This window comes from Phascolarctos cinereus, unplaced genomic scaffold (assembly GCF_003287225.1).
Source record: "Phascolarctos cinereus isolate Bilbo 61053 unplaced genomic scaffold, phaCin_HiC Scaffold_726;HRSCAF=1367, whole genome shotgun sequence".
Classification (NCBI taxonomy): domain Eukaryota; kingdom Metazoa; phylum Chordata; class Mammalia; order Diprotodontia; family Phascolarctidae; genus Phascolarctos; species Phascolarctos cinereus.
The window spans coordinates 394,042,263-394,068,817 of NW_027556098.1; the positions used below are offsets into that span (position 1 = coordinate 394,042,263).

Consider the following 26,555-nt stretch of genomic DNA (forward strand, 5'->3'; position numbering starts at 1 on the left):
CCAGGGTTGGGCCATCTGGGGAGATGGGCGACCACGAAAAACACTTTCATAGAGACTGGAGAATTAACTGCCTAAGCCCCTGGAGTTCTTCTAATGCATAACCCAGCTCCCGTGGAGACAAGTTCTGTTTTTTATCTAAGAAACCAGCAGAGCCTCCTGATTCTTTGAGGTGGACTTTGGGCCTCTGATGTGTGTGTCTATGAGTGTGAAATGCTGAAAGCAGCCTTGCCCAGGAGAAGCACTTGTTTGACTCATCTATTAAAGTCTTTAAGCATCTACATGTAGGACATGACATGGAATTTGGCCCTCAGAAGTATGTTCACATTTCTTTCTTTTTTAAAAAATCTTTGTAATGTCATTGCTGTAGGAACTCCTGGATGAGGAAACTCCCTCTAGCAATGCACACTGACAGCTTTGGTCTTAGAGAGTTGTTTGGGGATGTGGAGAGGTTAGTTGACTTGTTCCAGCCAATATGTCAGAAGTGGAGCTTAACCCCTGGGCTATCTAATAGGCTTCTACATTATGCCCGTTGCTTCTCTCACATTTCATGGCAGAGGCATAGAGCTTCAGTTAACACTATAATAATAATAATACTAGTAATGATAATAATAATAATAGCGAGATTTATGTAGCACTTTAAGGTTTACAAAGCATTTTACAAATATCTCATTTTATGTTCACAGCAACCCTGGGAAGTAGGCGCTGTTATTGTCCCATTTTACATATGAGGAAACTGAAGCAGACAGAGGTGAAGTGACTTGCCCAAGGTCACACCACTAATAAGTTTCTGAGACTAGATGCCAGAGTATTAAAGGAATAATAACAGCTAATTTTCCCTCATTAAAGAATTGAACAAAGCCCCTCATTCATGAGTATGCTAACACAACTTCCAGCTTGGTCATAAGCCTGCCTTCTTTGAGCCATTTCTAATATATAATTTGGTTGGCGTTGTATTGGAGGATTTTTATCCTCTTCAGATAAGAGATCTATGGACATTTTTTAAAGAACAGATCTTTCTCCAAACTTCAGGTGATTTGTATTGCTTAGTTGGAATAATCAAGCTATCCCTGACGGGCGTTTGACCCCTTCCCTGAGCTCTTCATTTGGCCCACTGGACACTGCCACCTGGTTGTCCTGCCAACAGGTCAAATTCAACATGTCCCAAAACCAAACTCAACTTCCTTCTCAAACTGATTTCTACTCCCAATTTCCCCATTTCTTTTGATGACACTGCCATTTTCCCAGTCACCCAGGCTCACCATCTCACAGTTATTCTTGATTCTTTACTCTCACCTACCGCCCGCCCCCCCCCCAACAGTCAATCAGTTGACATTTTCTGCCTCCATGCCTTTGATTATGCTGTTGCTAGGGGCTTCAATGAACTTTCACCCTCCTGTCCTCCTGTTGGCATATTCTTCCTATTAAAAATAATTAATAAATATGTATATACATAAACATAGCTTGAAGTTCTGCAAAGCATGTTTTATACATTATTCCATTTGATCCTCATGATAACCCCGTGAGATAAATACTACAGGTATTATCCCATTTTACAAATGAGAAAACTGAGGCTCCAAGTGGTGAACTTATTTATCAATGGTCACAGAGCTCTTCCTACCATCCCAAGCTGCCTGTCCTCATTCTTTCTAGGAATAGCTCAGGTGCTGCCTTTTCCATGATGCCACTTTTGATCCCCCTTAATTAGAGAGGATCCCTTCTGCTTTCAGCCTCTCAGGCCACTCTGTTCAGCATCGTTTATGCCCTTGATCATTATGTTCTACTTTGTAAGTTCCTTGAGGGTGTGAATTATACTAGTTTTCATCATACTATTCCTGCTGTCTAGCACAGGGCCTTGTATTTAGTAGGTGCTTAATAAATGTATTGGATTAGAAAGAATTTTGAGAAAGAGGAGCTTTATTAGCTTTCTTCCTTCATTTTTCCATGGAGTCTTTATGGTAATACATTTTAAAACTAATGGATAACAGGTCTCACATTGCTGTTAGGTGTGTCCGTACTATTTCACATAATATCAGTTATTTCTATAGTGCTTTAAGGTTTATAAAGTACATTTTTTTTTTACATAATCCTGAGATTGTGAGTAAGGCAGTAGATATTTCATTGTTTTCTCATCTTTGTAAAATGGTGCTGATAATACTTGCAGCACCTTGTTATGATGAAGAAGTACTGTATAAATGAGAGTGATAATCATTGTCCTAATTTTGTAGCCCTTGCTGAGGCTCCATGAGGTTGAGGGACTTGTCCACTGTTATTTTATTTATTTATTTATTTTTTGTTTGTTTGTTTTAGGCAATTGGGGTTAAGTGACTTGCCCAGGGTCACACAGGTAGTAAGTGTCAAGTGTCTGGTCTGAGGCCAGATTTGAAGTCAGGTCCTCCTGACTTCAGGGCTGGTGCTCTATCCACTGTGCCACCTTAGCTGCCCCAACTTGCCCACTGTTAGACAATGTCAGAGCCAGGATGGACCATGGGACAAAAAATGGGAGCAGCTGTTAGAAATTATGGATAGGAAGCAAAGACAGGGCTGGAATGTTCAAGCATTTCAAATTAATCAGTCAATAAACACTTATTAATTACCTATTGTGTGCCAGGCACTTGTGCTAAGCACTAAGGATACAAAAAAAGGCAAAAGATAGTCCCCTGCCCTCAAGGAGCTCACAATCTAACGGGGAAAACAACAAGCAAACAAGTATATACAAACAAGCTACATCCAGGATGCCCCCCCCCCATTTCTGCTTCCAGCCTAGCCCTTCAAGCCATCATCGAGGAGCCAACCTCCCCTTATCCAGTCTTTTGCCAAGGCCTAACTATTTTAACTTCTTAATATCTCCTATATATGTCCCTTTTCCTCCTCTGACACTGCCACCACTCTGGTGCAGGCTTTCATCGACCCAGGCTGGGATTATTGTAATAGCCTTCCGTTGTGCCTGCCACAAGTCTCTATACAAAGAAAGGCAAAAGCAGTCCCTGCCCTCAAGGAGTTCACAATCTAATCGGGGAGACAGCATACAAACAATTATACATAACAAGATATATACAGGGTAAGTTAGAGGGTCAGTGACTTGTCCAGGATTATACAAGTTAAGTGTCCATTAGATTATAAACTCCTTGAGGGCAGAGACTGTAATCCCTAGCAATTAGCAAAGCAAAGGTATGTAGCAGGTGCTTAATAAATGCTTATTGATTAATTGATCGATTGTCTGAGGAGGGATTCAAACTCCGGTTTTCCTGACTCCAAATCTAGCGCTCAATCTACTGCACCAAGCTGTCTCTTTTTGTTATCAATAGGAGAGTGAATCAGCACGAAGACTGTACAGGAGTGTTTTAATTTTCCAACCAGGAATGGGAAAAACAATGCTAGGTTAGTGTGTGGCTTTTATACTTTTTCTATCAGAACCCATCTTGTTCTCACCAGAAAACTGAAGTTTACAAATGAGGGATTTTTCCAATCTGCCCTTTGACTTCACCTTTCAGATAGATTTGGATTTAGTTTTGCTTCTCAGTTACCCCTTATAATAAATTTATAAACTCCACCTCTTCCCAACAATGACAGGTGAAGACTCCCATTTACCTCTGTCCCTGCCCTGCACTTGCTCTCGGAATGATTTTGCTTTTAAGCTAATATAACCATCCACTTATTTCTTAGGCAAGCCTGCAAATCTCACATCTGTACAATTAGAGTTTCAATAACGATTGCACTTGTTTCAGATCTCTCTGGACCCCTGCGGCTGAGGATTAATATTACATGAAATGAGAAGGAAAAAACCAAAACAAAACAACAAAAATATGCCGATCTGCGTGCCCAGAGAAAGCTCCCCCAGCCCTGGCCGGCACGGATTGCCTGTTGCAGCCATGTTTTCCTCGCCAGCCTTTGTTCTAGTTGGGAGTGCTGCATTTTGGTGCAGTGCAGAGCCGGTCCTCCCCTTCTCCGCCACTCCCCCCCTCCCCGGTCCCCCGTCCCCCCTCCGCCTTTCCCATTCCCAGGCTAATCACGCACGCGGCAGAGACTGACAACTCCCGGCCCCTTGCCACTGCGCGCCTGTGTCAAAACACCACAATGTCGATAGCGTTCTCGTTATGAAAAGGAGCCCCACATTTGCCGCAGAGGTTAATGGTTCTCCTGTCTGCATGTTTAACACCATTCCCCATTGCCGTAGAGTCAGCGCTTTCATATTATTAAGCTGCTCAGAAGCAATTATTTGCCTCTTAACAAAATGATATCATGCTTAACAGCATCTCTGAGCCTCTCAATTCCAAAATGGGAAAGCAGTGACAATTAAAATGAGAAAACATTTATAAATACAAATGGAATGACTGAGCTGGCTCCTTCAGAGCAGCCTAGAATGGCTGGTCTGATGTTTTCCGTTGACCAGAAATCAGACCTATTCTTTCAAATTCCAACTTTCTTCTCTGAAATACTCATTTATAGCAAGATCATGCATCTGCTCCCTTGTTAGTAAAAGGCTCGGTCATTTGGCTGAAAGGCTTACTTTCCCATTACTGACAATTTAAGTCAAAGGAGACAGCTTTATTTTGGTATTATGCCCTAACCACGATAATAAAACTTGACCATAAAGTATTAGAGAAATTCACAGTTATGTATCCCTTTAATAATGTTAGTCACCGTGAAGATAATACAAAAAAATCCAAAAATTCTAATATGTAGTTATTACTGATAGACTGCAGCAGAATTACAAAGTAAATTTTAAAGATTTTTTTGCTGATGAATAGCCATTCTTGTCATTTCTGTCCCTTGAACATAGGATTAAATATGCTAAAACTTGAACCATGATATGTGGTTCGAGGATGCTGATGGATTGGGCTTCAGCACTTCCCCATCTCGCTCTTGTCTAAACAAAGGAAGTACAGACTCAGCAGTGTGAGATTCCAAGCCAACCGTCTCAAACATGGCCCCACAACGGTTTTGTTGGAATAGCCATCGTAACTGGTCTTTTCTTTAGTGAGGGCATGAACAGGAACAAACGTGTATGCAGTAAATGAGTTTCTGGAGCCCCACACAAGATCAAGGGGGAGCTAAAAGCTAAGACCCAATGAGTTTGCATGATTCTTAACAAAGAAAGTCAGTAGCTCTGCTTGGCTCATTCTGAACATGGAGTTCTCAGCTTTTGGAGCTTCCTGCAAATTTCTTCCTAAAAGCATCGAGATATCTCAAGTAGTAAGCACTGTGCATGTAAAATCAAAGTTACTGCTTTATTGAAAAATGCTAAATTTGGATCTCTTTCTCTAGTTTTGTCATGGGAAAGAAGTATAAAAAGTGGGCTATAGGCTAAAGAACAGATATTGATGGTAGATTCCTGTCCTACAACCCACGTTGGCTTCCTATAGATTTCTAATGGATAATAAAAACAATTTTTTCCCCCAGAAACACCCACCTGACTAGTCAGTTTGCCTTAAAAAATTAGAATATCTAGTCATTTTTGCAAAGATACATGTCTCCTACCAAAAATATATAGAAAGGATGTCTGTTCTACTATAAAATTGCCAATGCAAGGCTCAAAATTCAAAGTTCATACAAGTTTATATCCAGGTTGCCATGGAAAAACAAGATTAGCACGTGGGAGAGACGACAACAACAACAGCAACAACGAAGGATTGTCATGACTGAGGGATTTGTCATCCAGCGGCCAGCCTGTGTAGGGGAAAAGCCTCTCCCTACCTAACAAGGATGGCTATTTTAGAATGACACCATTGCCTTGGAATTCATGTTGCAGATCACTCAAAGGGCAGTGAAAAGGCACATGACATGACTGAGAAGGCTGAAACATGAACAAAAAATTACACAGGAAAAGCAAGCAGTATAAAGCTTATCATCAGATAGCTGAACACTGGGAAAAGGAGGTGGGCCAGTCATGAAGCGAGAGTGAGGGATCGCTAACAGACAGCCTCCATGCTCCAAAGGTTGAGATCTAGAGCAAGTGAAGCAGATGCCTGTGAGGATTTCAGTCCCGCCAGATGAGAAGACATGGAGAGGTAGGGATCTGCACCACATCAGTCAGATCACGGATTCCTCAAAGAAGCAACTCTAACTAAAGGCTACGAATCTATATGCTTTGTGTACTATAGGAATTTAATCAGAACATTTACATAAAATTTTAGAGCCAGAAGAAACCTTAGAGATCTTCTAGTCCAACACTCAAACTTTACACCTAAGGAAACTGAGGCCCAGGAAGAGTGACCCAAGGTCATATGGTGGCAGATCTATGGAAAGAACTCAAACCTCAAGGAACTTTTAAAAAATCTGTTTTGTTTTTCCTCATCTCAGTTTATTCCAATAACATTTAATTTGGTAATTGTTATTAGTACTCCGACCACAGGAGGCTTACACATCACTCTTTTCAGAACCTCTTATTAGGTAGATGGTGCCAATATCATCCTACTACAACCGTCACTGCTTTCCTATGATTTATCTATTTCCTTGCTTTCACATTTGTAACGTCATTTCGTTCATTTCTTTGAAACACCATTATCTGTTACAGTTTTACATTCACATACAAGTGTAATCATTTCTAAGACAAGTCCTATGATATTTGAGTCTCAAAAGTAAAATGTTTCATGTATATACTTTTCCCACTACCCTGATAAATTATAAATCCTTATGGTCAGGGATGGTAGCAGTCCCAGGAATGTAAATGGACATTCAGAAAACACTTGCTAAAGAAAAGATATTGGAAGAACAACCCTATACCATTGATTTGATGCTCAATGGATTGTAGACACCCCCTGGGCAAAACACATTCCTGCTCCTGAACTTAAAGCATAAAGCAAGAGTAGTCTCAAGAATCCTTTCACTTCCTCTGATTTGTCAATGTGTTAACACTTGATAAGTCTCTTGTGACCTGACCTACCCCTCATTCACTCACACCATACCTTGCTGTGTGAATGTTTTTGTGATTTGTCTGTTTCCCCGCATCTTCACCTGTTCCTTTCAGACATTTAGCTTTGATGGTAACCTTTGTTGACCCCCATCATTACCACTCTTCTGGTTCCCTTTTCTACTTAATGAAGAATCACTTTTCATTCTCCCTGCTGCTACCCTATCTATATTCCATTCAAGGAGCTGGTTGGCTTACTGGAGGAAAAACAGCATGCTGTAGTTGAGAGGGCATGGGATGGATTTGGAGTCAAAGTGCCAAGTTCAAATCTCAGCTCTGCTACTTGACACTTTGGTGGCCTTGGGCAAATCATCTCCCCTAGTTAGACTTCAGTTTCCTCACATTTCAAATGAGGGGTGGGACTAGATGAACTAAGGTTACTGATGGATCTAAATTTTATGATTTCTTACACAATTGCACTAATATGGGAAACTCCCATAGACTCTCTACAAGACACATCATCACTATAGAAAATACTCCCAGACAACTCTAGCATCCTTCTTGGTTGTCCCTTCAAAAGCCACCATATGACTACTACTTGCATCTAGGCTAGCTTCCAAGATTATACCCCAATATTTCTCTCACTTTCTCCTTCCCAATGAAAGGTGCCCCTAGATCTCTCCTTTTGACCTTCCACTTTACTGCCAAAGGAACACACCCATGTGCATGATGCCACAGAAGTTAGGGATGCCCATAAAGGCAGGCCCTATTTTTCTCCAAGCATAAGCACAGCCAGCTTTTATGCACAGAAAGCACAGAAATTCTCCCGGCAATCTGCCCTGCTCGCTGGGGCCTTCTTCTTTCTACATATCAGGCAACGAAAGATTCAGTGTACAGATAACTTGAGTAGTTTGCGTTCCTATAGTGCTTTAAGGTTCACAAAGCACTTTACATATGTTATCTAATCTGCTACTTCCAACAGCCCTGTGAGCTAGGTGCTGTCGCTACCCCCATTTATAGATGAGAAGATGGACTCAAAGAACCTGTCCAAGATCACACAAATAGAAGGCATGTGATTTGGAAATCAAACCCATATTTTCTTCTTGGACTCCATGTCCCACCCTCTATTTGCTGTGATGTGGTGTGTTTTCATACTTCTTATGTCCACTGATATTGGCAACATTCTGGTATGCTCTTTCCTTAAAGCGTGTGGATCCCTTCTCACTAAGGATAGACCTTTCCAAATATGATACCTTTATTGGGTGATAGCATCCATAAAGTGGGGCCCATGGAGTGAATGTATGGCCAAGGACCACCCACCTTGTCATATGGAATGCTTTAAATGTATATAAATTGGTGACAAATGTCATGCTATCTTATGCAAAAATAGTAAAATGGAAGAAAAAAAAAAGGAAATCTCAATGCTCTATTGAACTAAAACAGGAGGTCCTGTAGGTCTATAAGACTTCTATAAGACTTCCAGTGTCACAGAATGTAGAAAAAAACACTTAACATTCTGAAAAAAGAATCAGTGATCAAACTCTTGATGGAGACACACAGTTCATCAGGGACATGAAAATCCTGTAACAACCATAACAACAACAACGCAGGAATATTATATATATGGATCACGAATCCATGTGAGCTTTCAGGAGGAAAACAAAAAACTACTGAAAAATGGCCCCAAACCTACTCCAGTAAGACAGATAATCTAACATTTTATATACTAACATCAAATATTTAACATCAGCTCTTCTCCAGCTGCTCCCAAGAGGCCTCATGGCATGGGGTTTTTAAAAGCCTGAGGAAGATCTGGGTTTGTATCTCAGCTTTTTTTCTCTTTGTAGGGCTTAGTGTGGTACTTGGCACACAGAGCTTTATTAATGCTTTTCCCTTCATTCATTCAGCTATATGACCACTTAACCTCTCAGCCTCAGCTTCTTCATCTGTATGTAGTTGGGGATTTGACTAGAGTGCTTCTCATGGAGCTTAATGTGCACTGAAGCCCATTCCAGATGACAGGCTCCTAGTTATGCACTTCCTTTAGCAAGGGGGCAAAAGAAATATCTCACCATAAAGGGCCCAAAAGCCTTCCCAGCTCTGTGGGAAGTACCCTTGCCCAATTCTCCCCTGCAGTAAAATGGGGATTTTAATACTATTTACACAACCTATCTTAAAGGGTAGTTGTGACAGATGATTTGTATATCTCCAAGTGCTATAGAAATATGAGTTTTATTATTGTTGTTATAAAACTATGACCCACTTTGGTCCAAATATTGATATGAACACACTTACTAATAAAATTATCAGAACATGTTGACAGAGGAGAAAAGGAAACTTTAAAAAAACAGATTTTTAAAACTTATAGCCATAAGGAACTTTACTGCAAGCTTCTGGGAAATTAACTCTAAAGGACAAAGGGCACTAGAGTAAGGGTATGGGATTTAATGAAAGTGAAAAGTTGTGTTATTGAAACAGAGTTAATGTGGTCCAGCAACACTGCAAGTAGCACTCTTTGATGGGTCCTGTCATAACCTATCTCAAAGAACCCAAGGCTTTCCCACGAGAATCCTAAATTTCACCAGCTGAATAGATCTTTTGCTGCTAGTACATCGGCAAATTCCAAAGAGCTTTGTACTGTTTTCTATGAACTTAATTTCATTGTTCTTAATCACTAAGCTCACAGAGTCATCCTTCTTTTGAGTGTTATTATGTCAGTCAATATACAGCTAAAATCCAGAAAAAACAGGACTAAATCTGTTTGTCCACTTTATGCTCAATATATGCTCCACTTCCTGTCCTGAGTCCTCTCCCACCTCCTCCCTGGAAGGTTGATGTAAGGAGAAAAAATGGAATGAGTTTGTAGAAATGTCTTCCTCTCTACTCCTCTTTCTTCCCAGAAAAGAAATGAAACAAAGGGTGGGAATAGGTGGTTATGCACGAGTCACTCCTAGGTAAGTAGAGGCCCATGTCAATTATTAGCAGACCTTGGACATCTAAAAGAAATCCTCCATCACACAATTTCCAATCCTAAGGGATTTAATGGAAATTGCCAAATTCTCAAATATTAATTTTTATTGACCTCTTTAATTTCATTAAAATTTATTTATATAGTTTGCCTTGGCACATCAAACACTTCACCTTCAGCACCTAAATAATGTGACCCACCCTTCTATAAATGACATTGCCTGTAAGTTTCTCCCTTTTTGTGGTATCACCTTTAATTTGTATAGTGCTCTCTATGTTATTTTAAATATATGCCATGCAGAATTTTTAGGATCATACATTTAGAGTGGGTTGGGACATATGAGATTATCAAGGTCAAAATTTTACAGATGAGGAAACTGAAGTACAGATAGGTTAAATGACCTGCCCCAAATCACCTAGGTCTAGGTGGTAGAGCCATTCTGTGACAACTGACTCCCAAACGATACTGTGATCATTTTACTATGCTGTATTTCATGAAAGCAACACACAATGAGAACGTGTACTAACTCTAAATAAGTAAATAAATAAGAGCTATAAATCCTGGGAACTACTGGAATTTATTAAGCAGCCTGCTGACATGGCCAGATTTGTGCTTTAAGGAAGGTTACTTTAATAGCTGAGTAGTTTAGTAGCTAGACTGGAGTGGAGAGAGACTGGAGGCAGGGAGACTTAACCAAAAGGCTAGCAACAGTATGAGAACCTGCACTAAGGTGGCAGCTACATAAGTGGAGGGAAGGGATACATACAAGATGGGACTGAGGTAAAGTTGACAGTAGTTGGCAACAGCAGAGAATAACATTGAAGTTTTAAGCCTGGGTAACAGGGAGGATAGTGGTATGGGTAGTAATAGGAAAGTTCAGAAGAGGGGAGGATTTTGGGGGTGGAGGAGATTAAGTTCTGTTTTGGAAATGTTTTCAAAGAGGCAGGAGAACTAGAGACCAAATTGCCAATATTCACCGGATTATGGAGAATTGAGCAAGGGAGTTCCAGAAAAACTTGTATTTCTGCTTCATTGACTACACTAAAGTATTTGACTGTGTGGCTCACAACAAAATGTTGCAAGTTCTACCAGATCATCTTACTTGTCTCCTGAGGAACCTGTATTCAGGCCAAGAAATAACAGTTAGAACTGAACAGGGAACAACTGGTTTAAGATGGGAAAAAGAGTACGACAAGGCTATGTGTAGTACCTTATTTATTTAACTTATATGCTGGGAACATTATGTGAAATGCAAGTGGATGAATCAAAAGCCATAATTAAAGTTGCTGGGAGAAATATCAGCAATCTCAGGTATGCAGACGATACTAGTTTGAAAGTGAAGAGGAATTAAGAAGACTGTTGATGAGGGTGAAAGAGAAGAGTGTAAAAGCTGGCTTGAAGCTTAATAAATATATATGTGTAGATATACCTAAACAAGCTAAGATCTTGGCAATTGGTCCCATCACTTCCTGGCAAAGAGGAGAAGAAATGGAAGCAGTGTCAGATTTTAGATTCTTGAGCTTAAAGATCACTGCAGATGGTGACTGCAGCCATGAAATTAAAAGATACTTGTTCCTTGGAAGGAAAGCTATGGCAAATCTGGACAGCATGCTAAAAAGCAGAGACACCACCTTGCCAACAGAGGTCCATATAGTCAAAGCTATGTTTTTTTCCCCCCCAATAGCAATTTATGGCTATGAGAGTTAGACTATAAGGAAAGCTGAGGGCTGCAGAATCAACACTTTTGAATTGTGGTGCTGGAGAAGACTTTCGATAGTCTGTTGGACAGCAAGGAGGTCACATCAGTCAATACTTAAAGAAATTAATTCAGGCTATTCACTGAAGTTGAAGTTTAAATACTTTGGTTACATAATGAGAAGACAGGACTAACTGGAGCAGCCTCTGACATTGGGAAAGATTGAAGGCAAAAGGAAAAGGGGATGGCAGAAGATGAGATGGCTAGATAGTATCATGGAAATAACAAACACGAGCTTGGACAGACTTTGAGAGAGAGTGGAGGATAGAAGGGCCTGACATGCTAGGATCCATGGGGTCACAAAGAGTCGGACACAACTGAATGACTGAACGGCGGCGACAGCAACAACAACATTTGGACAGGTTGATTTTGAGATGTCTATGGGACATCCATTTCAAAATGTCCAAGAGGTAATAATGCAATTTATCTTCTACAAAACGTATTGCCTGAAAGTTTCTCCCTTTTTGTGATATTGCCTTTAATTTTTATAGTATGCATAGTACTTTTATAATTTTATTTTTTATTATTATTTCACTTTTATGGTACATATAGTATGTGTAGAGTATTTTTATAGTACATATAATATAGATATGAAAGTATAGATCAGGAGAGAAGTTAGAACTAAATAAATAGATCTGGGAATCATCTCCATAGAGATGATAATTGAACCTCTGGGACCTGATGAGACCATGAAGTGAGATCCTTTAGCCAATGGGTGCTACTCAGCCCTCCCTCCCCTCCCCCCCGCCCCCCAAGGCTTAGCATCTAATTGATTTTCAAGGCTGCAGTGAGCAGCATCACAAATGACCATGTCAGACAGAATCTTATCCCAGGACTCTCTGCTACAAATCACTTTATTTCATGAGAATATTGAACCTTAGGAGTTGCTGTAGTTACTCATAGAGATTTCAGTGATCTATGGTGGACTTAGGTGGGTTATACACAATTAGCAATTAGATCACCTGTTTTAATGGAGAAATGGAGTATTCAGAATGATCAAAACCCAATGGAACAGCCTTGAGAAGCACATGAAAAAGCTCCAAAGCTTTCCTGGCTGTGTTCCATTTCCTATCAGTCTAGGTACAAAATGTTGTAACCACAATATATCTTTGTGGAAATATGGCAGAAGGGCTCTGAGGAAAATCTGATTTCTCCACAGACATGAATTTGAATTTCACACTAATGTAATGAGACATTTTTTTCATCCACTGAACATTACATGAAAAATACCAATTCACAATATTTTTCTAAAGTCTTTTCATTTTCCCCTATCCTGCTACTTATTTGGAATACACATGACAGACTCTATGTCTTTATTAAAAGAATGTTTATTATTAGTTACAAAAATGTTTAACACCTCATTCGGTTGTGTTGTTTTGTTCTTTAAATGCTTTTGAAAAAAATGTGCTGATAGAACTGTTCGTTGGATTGGCAACAGTAAATGCATACAGAACAGGATAGTCAAAAATTGGTTGCTTTGTTTTGTTTGCCAAGGCATGGACCCCTGCTTCCTATCAAATAGCTGATGCCATCACAAATGACCTAAACTGATCTAATTCATGTCTTAGCAATGTCTTTATTGCCAGAGAATGAGGAAAATCTTGGCCTTGGCAGGTAAATGAATGAGGGAATGAGTGATCGTCAAATACCATCTGCTATTTTAAAACACGTTTATTTGTAGCTCAAGTGCATATGTGCCCTCCTGTTGCTATTTGGATTGGGAATGAGGGGCCATCTCTCATTCCACTTACAGCCCTTGGCTACACTGGCAGGAAGAGCTGATGCAGCAAAAAATGGCATGGTTCAAACTATTTCTGTTAGCAACTGTAATTGCTGCTCAGGACATTTCTTGACATTTTTAGGAAGTTCAGAGACAAAACCTGGTAAAGTCACAATTCCCTCCTGGAACAGATGGAGCTGCTAGAGAAAAACATTAAGCCAGTTAGAAAGCAGTCACTGCTTTTCTCCTTGAAGTCCTTCAGGATGTCTGAGTGTAGGGCCAAGGGCAAGGGCCAGGCTGAGCTAAGGAACAAGCTGTACCACTCTGATCTTTCCAAAGCAATTGCTAAATTTAACTATAGAAAACTTGTCATCCTCTACTTTTTAAACTCCTCAACTCTTTGTGACAAAACCCTTTAACCACCAGAAATGAGTTCTGACAATTTCTACAGCAGAAATGTGTGCTTTCCCCCTACCTCCCCCCTCTTTGATCTATACATTTGTGTCCAGTCTTTGTTAGATTTATCACAGATTGGCATCTTGGATGCCTCATTGCAAAGGAAATAGGAAATACTTCAAGGAAAGTTTTTGATGGTTGTTGAACTATCATAAGAGATTTCACACCTTTAACTTATATAATGAATTTCAAGAAAGGTAATTTAGAGGGATCTGCCTCTCCAGTAATGACACAGTGGAAAAAATGAGAACCTACAAACGTGTAACTCAACTAGTACATTCTAAAGAATCCTCTTATTTGGTGGGGAGGGGTGTTGTTTGGTGGTGTGAAGTTTGGAGCTAGGATTCCATCAGAATAGGGACTTCTGGGTAAAAAAAAAAGAAAACTCCCTCTACTGATACACATTAGAAACTGTTCTGTAACTCTTAGAGAGTTGCCTTGAGGTTAAATGAATTGCCTAGGGTCACACAGCCAGTATGTTTCAGGATTTGAGTCAAGGTCTTCTTGACTTTGAGGCTCATTCTACAGCCAATGTGCCACATTACTTCTATTAAAGGACACAATAATTTCAAAAAAGCTGATGGCTATAACTGGTGATAAAGAGACCACACACATACACACAATAACCAATAAAGCATTAAAAAAAGAACTTTGCAAAAATGTATACATAAAACCTATATTAGAAAGAGTGAAGTGAAGATGAGGGTTTAAATAACATGGTACACATAAGGGGAATGAAGAACAAAAATCCCAGTAATGGAGAAGCAATGAAACATTAGAAAAACTGCTGCTATCATGAGAGAGGTACTAGAACATCTAGAAAACATGAAGATGTTGATCATTAAATATTAACAGATATTCTGTAGGGTAATAAACTCTTTGGTTAATAAGTGAAATGATATAAATCTTTTTTTGGAGGGCCAAACAAGAATATTAATGTAATATTCTCATTCTAGGCTAGTTTTCTCAGCATCTAGTACAGTGTCTTGCATATTACATAGATGCTTAGTAAATGTTGAATTGGGGAAGATATTAGTGCATGTTGATTTAAACAGTAAAATAAAAGAGCAATTTATTTGAAGAAAAGAAAATAATGTCTTCTATAGAAGAATGGAAAAATACCAGGACCAAGAAGGATCTGGGAGACAACTGGGAAGGGAGAAAGAAAGTTATACAGGACAAAACATTTATATCCATCTCTTATTTGCATGTCTATGTCCATTCTTGAATTGTTGATAGCAGTTGTTTTTATGCCTCAGATTTTATTGGGGGCTATATCTCATTCAGACTAGAGCATAAGATAAGGAAGTATTTGAATCAGCAGAGAAATTCTTAACATATTAAATGCAGGACTGGCTAAAGTTGGGAAATTGAGATTACTTTGAGGAATTTACTACATTCAGAATCATGCTAACATTTAATAAAAATAGGGCTGTCTAGATTTTTCATGCACTTATCTCTAGTTATAATCACGGAGGCTGTTTCCTACCCCTTTGCCCAATTCCATCATAGGTATTCTCCTTATGACAGGACAAATGATATATATGTATATATATCATACACATATATACACATATATATACACACATACATATATATATATATATATATATATATATATATATATATATATATATATATTTCCATCTTTGAACCAGTTCAAATGAAAGTGGGGTTCAAGAGTTTTTCACTCTCTCCTAGTTTCCCTTCCGTTATAAAAATTCCTTGTGTGCCTCTTTTATGTGAGATAATTTCCTCATTCTTCTTCTCCCTTCCCTTTTCTCCCAGCACATTCTTCTTTCTTGCTCTTCCATTTTTCTTTTGAAATCATCCCAACATAATAGAGTCACACCCATGCCCTCTGTTTAAGCAGACTCCTAGCTTCACTAATGATTATAAAGTTCTTAGGGGTTACCTGTATCATCTTTTCATTTAGGAATGTAAACAGTTTAATTCTTTTATGATTTCTCCTTCATGTTTACCTTTTTATGCATCTTTTGAGTCTTATGTTTGAATGTCAAAATTTCTATTCAGCTCTGGTCTTTTTATCAGAAATGACTTAAAGTCTTCTATTTAATTAAATTTCCATTTTTTACCCTGTGGATTTATACTCAATTTTGCTGGATAGGTGCTTCTTGGTTGTAATCCTAGCTCCTTTGCCTTTTGGAACATCATATTCCAAGCCCTCTGATCTTTCATAGTTTTAACTGCTAAATCTTGGGTGATCTCGACTGTGGCTCCATGGTATTTGAATTATTTTTTTTTCTGGCTGCTTATGGTATTTTCTCCTTGACCTGGGAGTTGGAATCTGGCTATATTCCTGAGAGTTTTCATTTTGGGATCTCTTTCAGGAAGTGATCAGTGAATTCTTTCAGTTTCTACTTTGCCCTCTAATTTCTGGGCAGTTTTCCTTGTTAATTTTTTGAAATATGATATCTAGGTGCTTTTTTAAAAATCATGGCTTTTAGGAAATCCAATAATTCTTAAATTATTTCTCCTTGACCTATTTTCCAAGTCAGTTATTTTTCCTGTAAGATATTTTACATTTTCTTCTATTTTTTTTTTTACCTTGAATTTGTTTTATTGTTTCCTGCATGGAATCATTATCGTTTGCTTGACCAATTCTAATTTTTAAAGAGTTATTTTCTTTTTGTTCTTTTTAGTTTAAATAGTCACCTATTATTTATTTATTTTTCCAATTTTTGCAAGGCAATTGGGGTTAAGTGACTTGCCCAGGGTCACACAGCTAGTGAGTATCATGTGTCTGAGGCTAGATTTGAACTCAGGTCCTCCTGACTCCACGGCCAGTGCTGTATACACTGCGCCATCTAGCTGCCCCACGAGTTATTTTCTTTAGAGAAGTTTTATGTCTCTTTACCATTTGGTCAATTCTGATATTTAAGGAGTTATTTTTTTTTTCAAATTTTTGCTGTCTTTTTTTTTTTTTAACAAAACTGTTAATTTACTTTTCATAATTTTCTTGCATTGTTTACATTTCTTTTCCCAGTTTTTCCCCTACCACTTTTATTTGATTTTTAAAATAATATTTTTTGCTCTTAAAAAAAACTTTTTCTTTAGCTCTTCTAGGAATTCTTGTTAGTCTTGTGTCCAATCTGTATCTTCCTTTGAGGCTTTGCTTACAGATGTTTTCAAGTCATTGTCTTCTGAGTTTGTCTTGAGCTTCCCTGTCACCATAGTAGCTTTTTATGGTCAGATTTTTTTTTGTTGTTGTTTGCTTATTTTCCCAGCACATTTCTTGACTTTGGATTTTATGTTAGAGTTGAGACCTGTTCATCTCTGGAGGTGGCCAGCTAGGAGCAGCTAGGTGGCCCAGTAGATAGAGCGCCTGGAGTCAGAAAGACTCATCTTTATGAGTTCAAATCTGGCCTCAGACACTTAAGAGCAGTGTGACCCTAGGCAAGTCAAGGCAAAACCTGTTTGCCTCAATGTCCTTATCTGTAAAATGAGCTGGAGAAGGAAATGGCAAACCATTCCAGTATCTTTGCCAAGAAAACCCCAAATGGGGTTACAAAGAGTCATACAACTGAAATCCCTGAACAACAACAACAAATACCTGTGGAGGTAGAAGGGAGTGTCTGAGTTCTGGAGGCTTGTAAATTTTCAGTGCTTCCGTGATCTTGGCAGAGTTTGGTCACTACTTTCTTGGTCTGGGCTGTAGTTCTTACCCAGGTGGGGTCCTTGCTATCTTGTGACTGCATCTGCTCCTCTCTGTTCCAGAACTGTAATCATGGAAGTAGAAGTGCCAAATGGCACCTAGTCCTACACCCAGTATTAGCACAGGGATCCCCTAGAATCTTTCTGCCTATTCAGTTTCCTTACCATCCTTGGGTGCCGGACACTGGATAATCCTGGGGCTGCCTCTGCTGCTGCCTCTGCCTCCAAAGGCTACAGGCCATGCCACTTCTGACTTGCCGGCCTCCTGACCAGCCCCCATCCTACTTTCTGCAGACCTCTCTTTCTGTCCTAAGTTGCCCTGGGACAGAAAAATGACTCACTGTGATGATTTCGTTGTCGTTGTCGTCGTTGTTGTTGTCGTTGTCTTCTTCTTCTTCTTCTTCTTCCTCCTCCTCCTCCTCTTCTTCCTCCTTCTCCTTCTTCATCTTTATTTTTGTTTAGAATTCAATTTGACATGTTTTTAAAAGTTTGGTAGAGAGGTATGTTGGGATAGTTTAGCAAAAATGTTCACTTCACTCTGCCATCTTGATTCTGCTCCCTCCACCTCCAAGTGTTTGTCCTTTAAAGCATTATCCTTGGAGGGATAATTCTACTCTAAAGCCACTGCCATTTCTCAATGCATTTTTGATGTTTTCTTTTGGAAGAGTTACCAGAGTTAGTCTGAGAGGTCAAAAAACCAGTCTCCTTACTTTAGAATCAAATTATTTATGACTAAATGGTGTTTACAAATTTGATTCTCTAATTTATTCACTAGTCTTGCCTACAAATGATTTTGGGTTGTTTCCAATAAATTACAGCCATTATTAAAGGATGAAGAGTTTTCACTATTAAGGATGTTCAAGACTATGCTTCTGACTCTGAAGTCAGTTGTGAATGAGAACTTTTAAAAAAATTTTTTTTGAAGCAAGGATAACATCTTTGAAATAGGTTCATAGCACCCAAAGGTGACTGTGCTCTCATATGGATACACAGGTTTTGATAAATCAGAGTTAATTCTCATATATATATATATATATATATATATATATGTATGTATATATATATATGTATGTATATATATACATACATATATGTATATATACATACATATATATATATATATATATGTATGTATATATATATATATTTTTTTTAATAAGTCTCACTACCTTATACACATCAGAAGACTATGGATCTATTAGAAGTGGCAGGTTAGAATGTCATGAGGACAGAGTGATTTTGAAAGTGTTAACTAATGAAATGCAGCTATATTTATAGTTTTAATTGAAACCAAAACTTTCAGGAGCCTGAAAGCACAATGAAGAGTTGAATGTGGCTGTTAGCAAACTGCAGCATCCTCCCATGGATGACCATTATGTGAGAAGTGAAGTAAAAGATAGCATGTAGGACTGGAAAAGGATATGGGTCAGGCATATAGGAGAAAGAGTGAAAAAAAAAAGTGGACAGTCTAGAGGTTAGATTGGTACCTTAAAGATATTTAACAAACACCAGAAGAAAGCCACTGGTATATGGGGGGGGGGATAGTCTAGGAAGAATTTATAGCAGGGCATGGATAAGAATTTCAGGATGACATGGCATAGAGGATGTTATCCTTACCAATGAAGGAAACTCCTTCTGCTAAGGTTATAGATCTATCCAAATAAGTAATTTGCTTCTTGTCGACTTATTAAGATATTTTCTAAACCCATCATTGATTCTGTTGGTTATTGTTTCCATTGTGGCATATTTGAGGGCTGTTATCCAAAATGCCTTTCTTAGCCAAAGAAGGTTATACACAAGCTATCAGATAATCCCAGCATATTATGGTTGAGAAGGACCTCAAAAGATAATCTAATCTCCTGTATATGTGTAAGTATATATGCATGCATGCGTGTGTGTGTGTGTGTGTGTGTTTGTGTGTACACAGATATCTCTATCTTTATCTGAACAGGAATCCCCTACAACATCTCTCATAAGTGATCATCTATCTCTTGCTTGAATACTACCTCCTAAAGCAGCCCTGTCTACTTTTGGACAATGCTACTGGGAAAATTCCCCTCAGATCAGGTTGAAATCAAAGTCTCTACAGATTCTATCCACTGCTTCTACTTCTGCCCTTTGTGGCTAAGCAGAACAAGCCCAACCCCTTCTCTACACAATAATCCTTTGAATATTTGAAGATGGTGATCATCCCCTAACCCTCCCTACCAGTTTTCTCCAGGTTGCTTTCTCTAGGTTGTGTCCCAATTCTTCTGATCATTTAAAAATATTTTATTAGAAACTTTTTGATCAGTCTTCATGAATTCCAATCCCTCATCCTTCTCATTACTCTTTCCTGGACCACTCTCAGTTGTTTGTATTCTTTCTAAGGTGTGATGGGGTCTGACCAGGGCAGCCCCTACCTTGACCTGGCTTGGTATAGAATCATATTATCTTTTAGCATACAGTTTGCTAAAATCTCCAGATTTTTTTTCCACAAATGATATTTTTGTTCATCAGTTAATGAACAAACATTTATCAAATGTCTATTATGTGCCAGGCACTGGGCTTGGTATTGGGGATACAAAGACAAACATGAAACATGCCTTTCCTGCAAGAAACTTACATTCTAGGGAAGAAGTATAACATGGATTCACATAAACATGTAAAATACATATATGTGCATATACATATATAATATACTCAAATTTTACTTAAATATATGTATAATTTTCTAAAGGAACTCTAGCCTATTCTTCCCATTCTGTTAAATTTTGGTCCTAGCTCATGGTCCATTTGAAGTGACTGTTCACAATATAAGTTGTCTATCCAGCTTCATATCATAGTTTCGACAATAGGTGTTCTTCACAGATTTGCCTTTTTCCGGTATAGCTAATTAGAATGAATTCTTTTGGGTGATTGTGGATCTCGTTTCTCCAAGGATCTAGAACTTGGTACAATCAGTTCAATGCCACCTACAAACCAGATAGATCATCTAGATCAGAGGTACCCAACATGAAGCCTCCTGGTGGCATGAAGCCCACAGTCCTCCCAGTGCAGTCCAAACCAGCTTAACAAAATAAACAAAAATACAATAGTTTAAAGATAACATTAATATCAGTTTTCCGAGTTAATATGCTGCCTGTAGGGATCCTTATGTATGATTTAGTGATCCCCTTTTTCTGTTTGAGTTTGACCCCACTTATCTAAAAGACCTTATTGTCCCTCTTCATTTTGGACGATATGCTGGACCTTCTTCGTGACTGTCAAAGAACTGTGGCAGACATAAGTTGGGCCCACCTTAGTATTAGGAAGCAGAAGTCATTAAAAATTTATACTGGCTTCTCATCAGTAATTCATATTAAATATAGGAGGACTTTGAAAAATATTTCTTTAGGTATTAAGTATTAACATTAAAATAATCGAGTAGTGAGACTCAGATGGAGGGTATTTACATTTCTTTCTTTTTGTTGTTTCTTCTTTGAGTCCTATTAGAGCAAATGTGATACACTTTTTGCCTGCTGTTACTTTCACTATTCACTTTTTCATACTGTTCTTGATCATATTTGGGAACAAATATACCACGACAGGATAAAGATGAAAATATGATTTAAAGAGAAAAGAACTAGATTCACAAAAAAATCCCCATGAAAGTGTTCATTAATTTCACACAAATGCCTATGGTCTAATTCCACTTACAAAAAACCTTAAACAATCCTTGCAAACCTTGGACCCCATGGAGCAGAGTTTAAAAAAGAAAAAGACAAATAAATCCCAGGCTCCTTTTAAGAGGAAGAGAAGAAGGCTACATTGGAATTGGAATATTCGAGACATTCAAGGGAAGATGAATCAACATTATATCACTTGAAAGTCTACTATAGCTTTTCAGTCATATACTTCCTAAGTAAGATAAAACTGGGGAAGGTTTTCAAATAGAGGTAGTAGGGTCTATGCACTCTAAGCAGTGCTATCTGATGATTACTTCTATACTTCCCATTTGCTATATATGGAATCATCTGATTTATAATAATCCTCCATGGTGGCAATTGTTATGATACCTTTCACATTAAATTCTGGCATGGGAAGGATAGCTATACTATTTTAGCATAGGATCTGGAGTAAGAGGTCAGAGGGAAGAGAGTAAGAATATCAGAAACAAAAAATAAATAAAAATTTCTTCTAATAAAATATTCCATAGTACCTTAGAAGCAAATGCAAAAACAATCCTGGTTGCTGTCCCTGCTGTAATTCCTATTCACAACAGATGCTCTTTGCACCAGGGACCTAGTGGCTTTTATGGAGGCTCTGACCGACACAGCCTGGGCTTGGGCTGCAAGCCCTTGATGAGAGCATTTTCAACATGCTCCTTCCTCATCCATTATTTAGAGGGTTGTTTGGTGGCATAGCTATGATCTTGGAGTTAATTGTAGGGCTACTGTTTGCAGAGAAACTCCCAACTGTTTTGCTAAATTGTGTGAGAGTCACAGCCCAGGAGAGTCCAATGGCATTTCTTTTCTCAAAAGTGGGTCTTGTACCTGGTCATTTTAGTTCTGGGACTGAATTTTCAACAGTGAAATTGCTTCAGGATGGTGTGAAATTGTTTCCTCTTTAGAGCTAGAATCTAGGGGAATAAAAGTGGGGAGGTTCTTTCCAAATTATGACAAGTCTATACTATGAAATTTAAAAATAAATATGACTGTCTTAATACTAAAGTTATACAAGTTAATATTAATAATTAAATTACTTAAATATATGATTCACAATGGGCTTTCATTACATACTAGATAGTAAATATTAGACTATCAAGTTATACTACTTATAAACCTTACTTTATTTATTTAAGTTAAGAATCACATTTCTCCAAAGGTGGATTAAGAGCTATCACTTTAGCTAACAATAGCTATATCTCTCTTACCACTTGGAATTTCAGAAAATGCTTTTGGTATTCTAGGTCTCCCTAGGAGTAGCATGACCCAATCATGGTGGAATGAGCTGTCTCCAACCCACCACTTTCCATTCTCAATTCTGGGAGTACCTCCTGAAGTACCCAGAGGCTTCCTCTGCTTTCCTGTTTCTTTTTTTTTCTTTTTGTTCTCTCTTCAGAGCTTATAACTTTGAAAGGGGCTTACGAGGACTTCAGACCCCTGGAAACACCAGTGGCTCTTATCTATCTATCTATCTATCTATCTATCTATCTATCTATCTATCTGACTGTCTGTCTGTCTGTCTGTCTGTCTAAGATTTCCCACCATCTACAGACAGTGATCTGGCAAACAGCCTTTTTGTCTCTCTCCAAAAACTCAAGGCTGTAAGTCAGGAGAACCAGGACCCAGCTCAGACCTGGTTCTGTTCACTGGCTGCTATTATCTACTAACTCAGACAAGCTATTTAACCTCTGTGGGCCTTGGCTTCCCTATCTGGAAAGTGAGGGGATTGGACTAGACAATCCATAATGTATAATTTTTCAGCTTTAACATCCTGTGATTCTTAGTTCTGAAATTAAATTAGACACGATAAAAGATCATCAACCTCAAAATTCTTTGCAACTATCTCTAAATACCCTTCAAAATCTCCATAGCAGCCTCCATCTACCTTCTTATCTTCCTCTAGTTAGAGCTGTCTTTCCTAAAGCATTAGAATTAGAAATAAACTATTTCTTAATCAGCTTTGTTTTGTTCTCTTGGTTAATTACCAGCATTGTGGTATTTGCTACTGTTCTTCATTGAAGAAATGCAGTATTTTGCTATGGGTTAAACTGATTTCTATGGGCTAGCCCAGCAATGTATCCACCATTAATGATATCTTTTTTGTTGGAAAATGAATTTGAGTTTCAAACAACTGATTTATAACAAAACTTTTGAAATATAACAGAGAGTATACTAGGGATCTTCTAATATTTCATACCAATGAGCAGGACTTCCTGATAGAGAAAACTGTCAGGGCTATTGATCCTGGTCAGAGAGAAGGGAACTGATAATCTCAAGAGAAAAAAAAATGAGAGGACATTTTCATGCATTCTTTATTCATCTAAAGTAAAGTTTTTATACTAAGAGCTTGAATCAGGTTTTCTCAAACAAGCTCTGGGAATTTTGGCATCATCCAATCTAGTATCTGGTGAAAAGGGTTGAAGACTGGCAGGTTCTGGGACCTCCTTCCAAAGGCTCAGCTTTGCCACTGATGATGTTGTTCTCAATGGCATACTTAGAGGCTTGAGGGACTTTGGAAGACATGCTACTGGCTTTATGGATCTAATAGGCTTTTAAAGACCAGAAAACATCTCTGTGATTTCATACAAAGTCCTCTAATGTGAAGTGACCTAGTGAAATCCAGACACATCTAGGCTGAGATCATTCCAGACAGCTTCCTCTCTTCCCACATCATTCAGACATTTCCTCCTTCACACCTAGATCCCATGAAGAAGTAGTCCTTCTTGTCAAGGCAAACCCTTCTACACACATCCTTGATCCCATTTCCCTTCTTCTCCAGCAGACTGCCCCAACTATTATCTCCACTCTCATCTTCAATTTCTCCCTAACTGCTGGCTCTTTTCCTACTGCCTACAAGCATTTCCACATGTGCATCCTTAAAAACCCTCACTTGATCTTATCCCTCCTGAAACTTAACATCCTGTATCTCTCTTCCCCTTCATGGCTAAATTCCTTGAGGAAGCTGTCTAACTGGAAGCCTCTACTTCCTCTCCTCCTACTCTTTTCTAAAACCTCTGCAGTCTGGCTTCCAATTTCATCATTCAACTGAAACTTCCCTCTTCATAGTTACCAAGGTTTTCTTAAATGCCAAATCTGATATGACCTTTTCTCAATCCTTACCCTTCTTGACATCCTGCAGCTTTTGATACTGTTGATCACCTCCTGGATACTCTTTTCCTCTTTATGTCTTTGTAGCATGACTCTCTCCTAATTCTCCCCCTGTCTATCCCATCTCAGTTTCCTCTGCTGGTTCTTCAACCATGTCACCCTCATTAACTGTGGGCACACCCCAAGGCTCTGTCTCCAGCCTCTTTTCTATTTCACTTGGTGACCTCATCAATTCCCATAGGTTCAGTTATCATCTCCATGTTGATGATTCCCAGATCTATACATCCAGCTCTGCTCTCTCCTGAGCTCCAGACAAAGATCACCAAATGCCTTTTGGTCATCTCAAACTGAATATTTAATAGATATCCAATCTTCTGTCAAATTTTGTCATTTTTATGTCCCCCACACTTTTTTGTATAGTCCTTTTCTCTCCCCTCACACTTCTACAACTCTAGTTCCAGGCGTCATCTCCTCTTGCCTGGAATACTGCAATAGTGTTCTAACTGGGCTCCCTACCTCAAGTCTCTTTCCACTTCAATCTATCCTCTAGTCAGCTGCCAAGCTGATTTCCTGAAGCACAAGTGTAACCATGTCCCCCACCCCCACCCCAGTGAGCTTCAGTGTCTCCCTGTTACCTCCAAGATCAAATAGAAACTCTTCAGTTTCACATTTAAAGCTCTTTGTAATTTTATCCCTTCCTATCTTTCTAGACTTAGACTTTACCCCGCTTCACTCTTTCAATCATCTAGCTATAATGGCTTACTTCCAGGTCCTCAAACACAGCACTCCATCTCCTATCTCTGCTTCTGCACTAGCTGTCCCTTATTCCTGGAATGCTTTGGTTCCCTTACTCTCCCCACTGTTTTTTAGTTTCCCAGGCTTCTTTTCAGACTCACTTTGAATCCCATCTACTTCCCATCAGCTGGGGAGTGGCTAAACAAGCTGTGGTGTATGATTGTAATGGAATATTATTGTGCTATAAGAAATGACAAGCAGGATGATTTCAGAGAAACCTGGAAAGACTTACATGAACTGATGCATAGTGAAGTGAACAGAACCAGGAGAACTTTGTATGCAATAATAGCAATGTTATTTGGTGAAGAATTGTGAATGACTTAGCTGTTCTCAGCAATACAATGATCCAAGATAATCCCAAAGGACTCATGATGAAACATGCCATCTGACTCCAGAGAAAGAACTAATATTGTTTGAATATAAACTGAGGCATACTATTTTTCACTTTCTTTCATTTTTTCTTTTGTTTGAGTCTTCTTGTACAAAATGACTAATATGGAAATGTTTTACATAATTGCACATGTATAACCTATATCTGATTGCTTACTACCTTAGGGAGGGGGGAGGGGAGGGAGAAAAGGATAGAATTTGGAACTCAAAACTTAAAAAAAAGTTAAAAAATTGAAAAAAAATCTCACCTACTTGCTGGAGTCCTTTCTCAGTCACCTCAGCTGCTAATACCTTCTCCTTTCAGATTTCCTTCCATCTATGCTGTCTGTATCTTTTATGAACCTAGTTATTTACATGTTGTCTCCCCCATTAAAACTGAAGCTCCTTGAGGAGGACAAGGATTTTATTTTTGCTTTTCTTTGTATCCTCAGGGCTTAGCACAGAGCCTGGCATATAGCAAAGGCTTAATTAAAGGCTTGTTGACTGAGTGTTGAGAGGTTCATTTTACAGATGAATAAACTGAGGTCCAGAGAGGCTGATTAACTTCCTTACAAATAAGGATTTACAGTTGGAATGTGCTCAACCCTATTATTTTACAGACGAACTGGAGTACCAGAGTTAAATGAGATGGATGGAAGTGTGGAGGTAGGCAGAGGCACAGCATCTACATTTTTTATGGGGCTGTAGTTTCCCCAGAGGGGCCCTTGGTGTAGTGGCTAGAGGGCTGGTCTTGAGGTCAGGATGATATGGATTCAAGTCCTTCCCCAGATACATGTCAATTGTCTGACCACGGGGAAGGGCTCCTGGCAACTCTGTAAGACCTTACGTAACATAGTAGTTGCTGATCTATCCTGGCGGACAGTCTCCATACAAGGAATTCTCTATATCAATGAAATCCTAGGGTTTAGACCCCTCCAACTTCACCCCTGTAAGATCTCCAGTCTCTCCCAAAGTACCTTGCACACAGCAGGGATTCTGTAAACATCTACTGGATGGAAAAGAATAATGTTACGTAAAGTGCTTTACAAAGCTTAAAGTATCATATGACAAGAAGCTGTCATTACTATCATCTTCCACATCATGAATAACAATGTCACCAAGTCCACTGGGAACTTCATTCAATTCTTACACAGTTCCTCTAATCAAAGGAA

The 26,555-nt window shown here is 38.8% G+C and overlaps 1 protein-coding gene across 13 annotated transcripts in view; it reads right to left on the bottom strand.

The window, feature by feature from the left end:
• The window catches only part of CAMTA1 (calmodulin binding transcription activator 1), a 1,299,703-nt gene that overhangs the window by 38,197 nt on the left and 1,234,951 nt on the right, over positions 1 to 26,555 (bottom strand). The window lies entirely within an intron of this gene.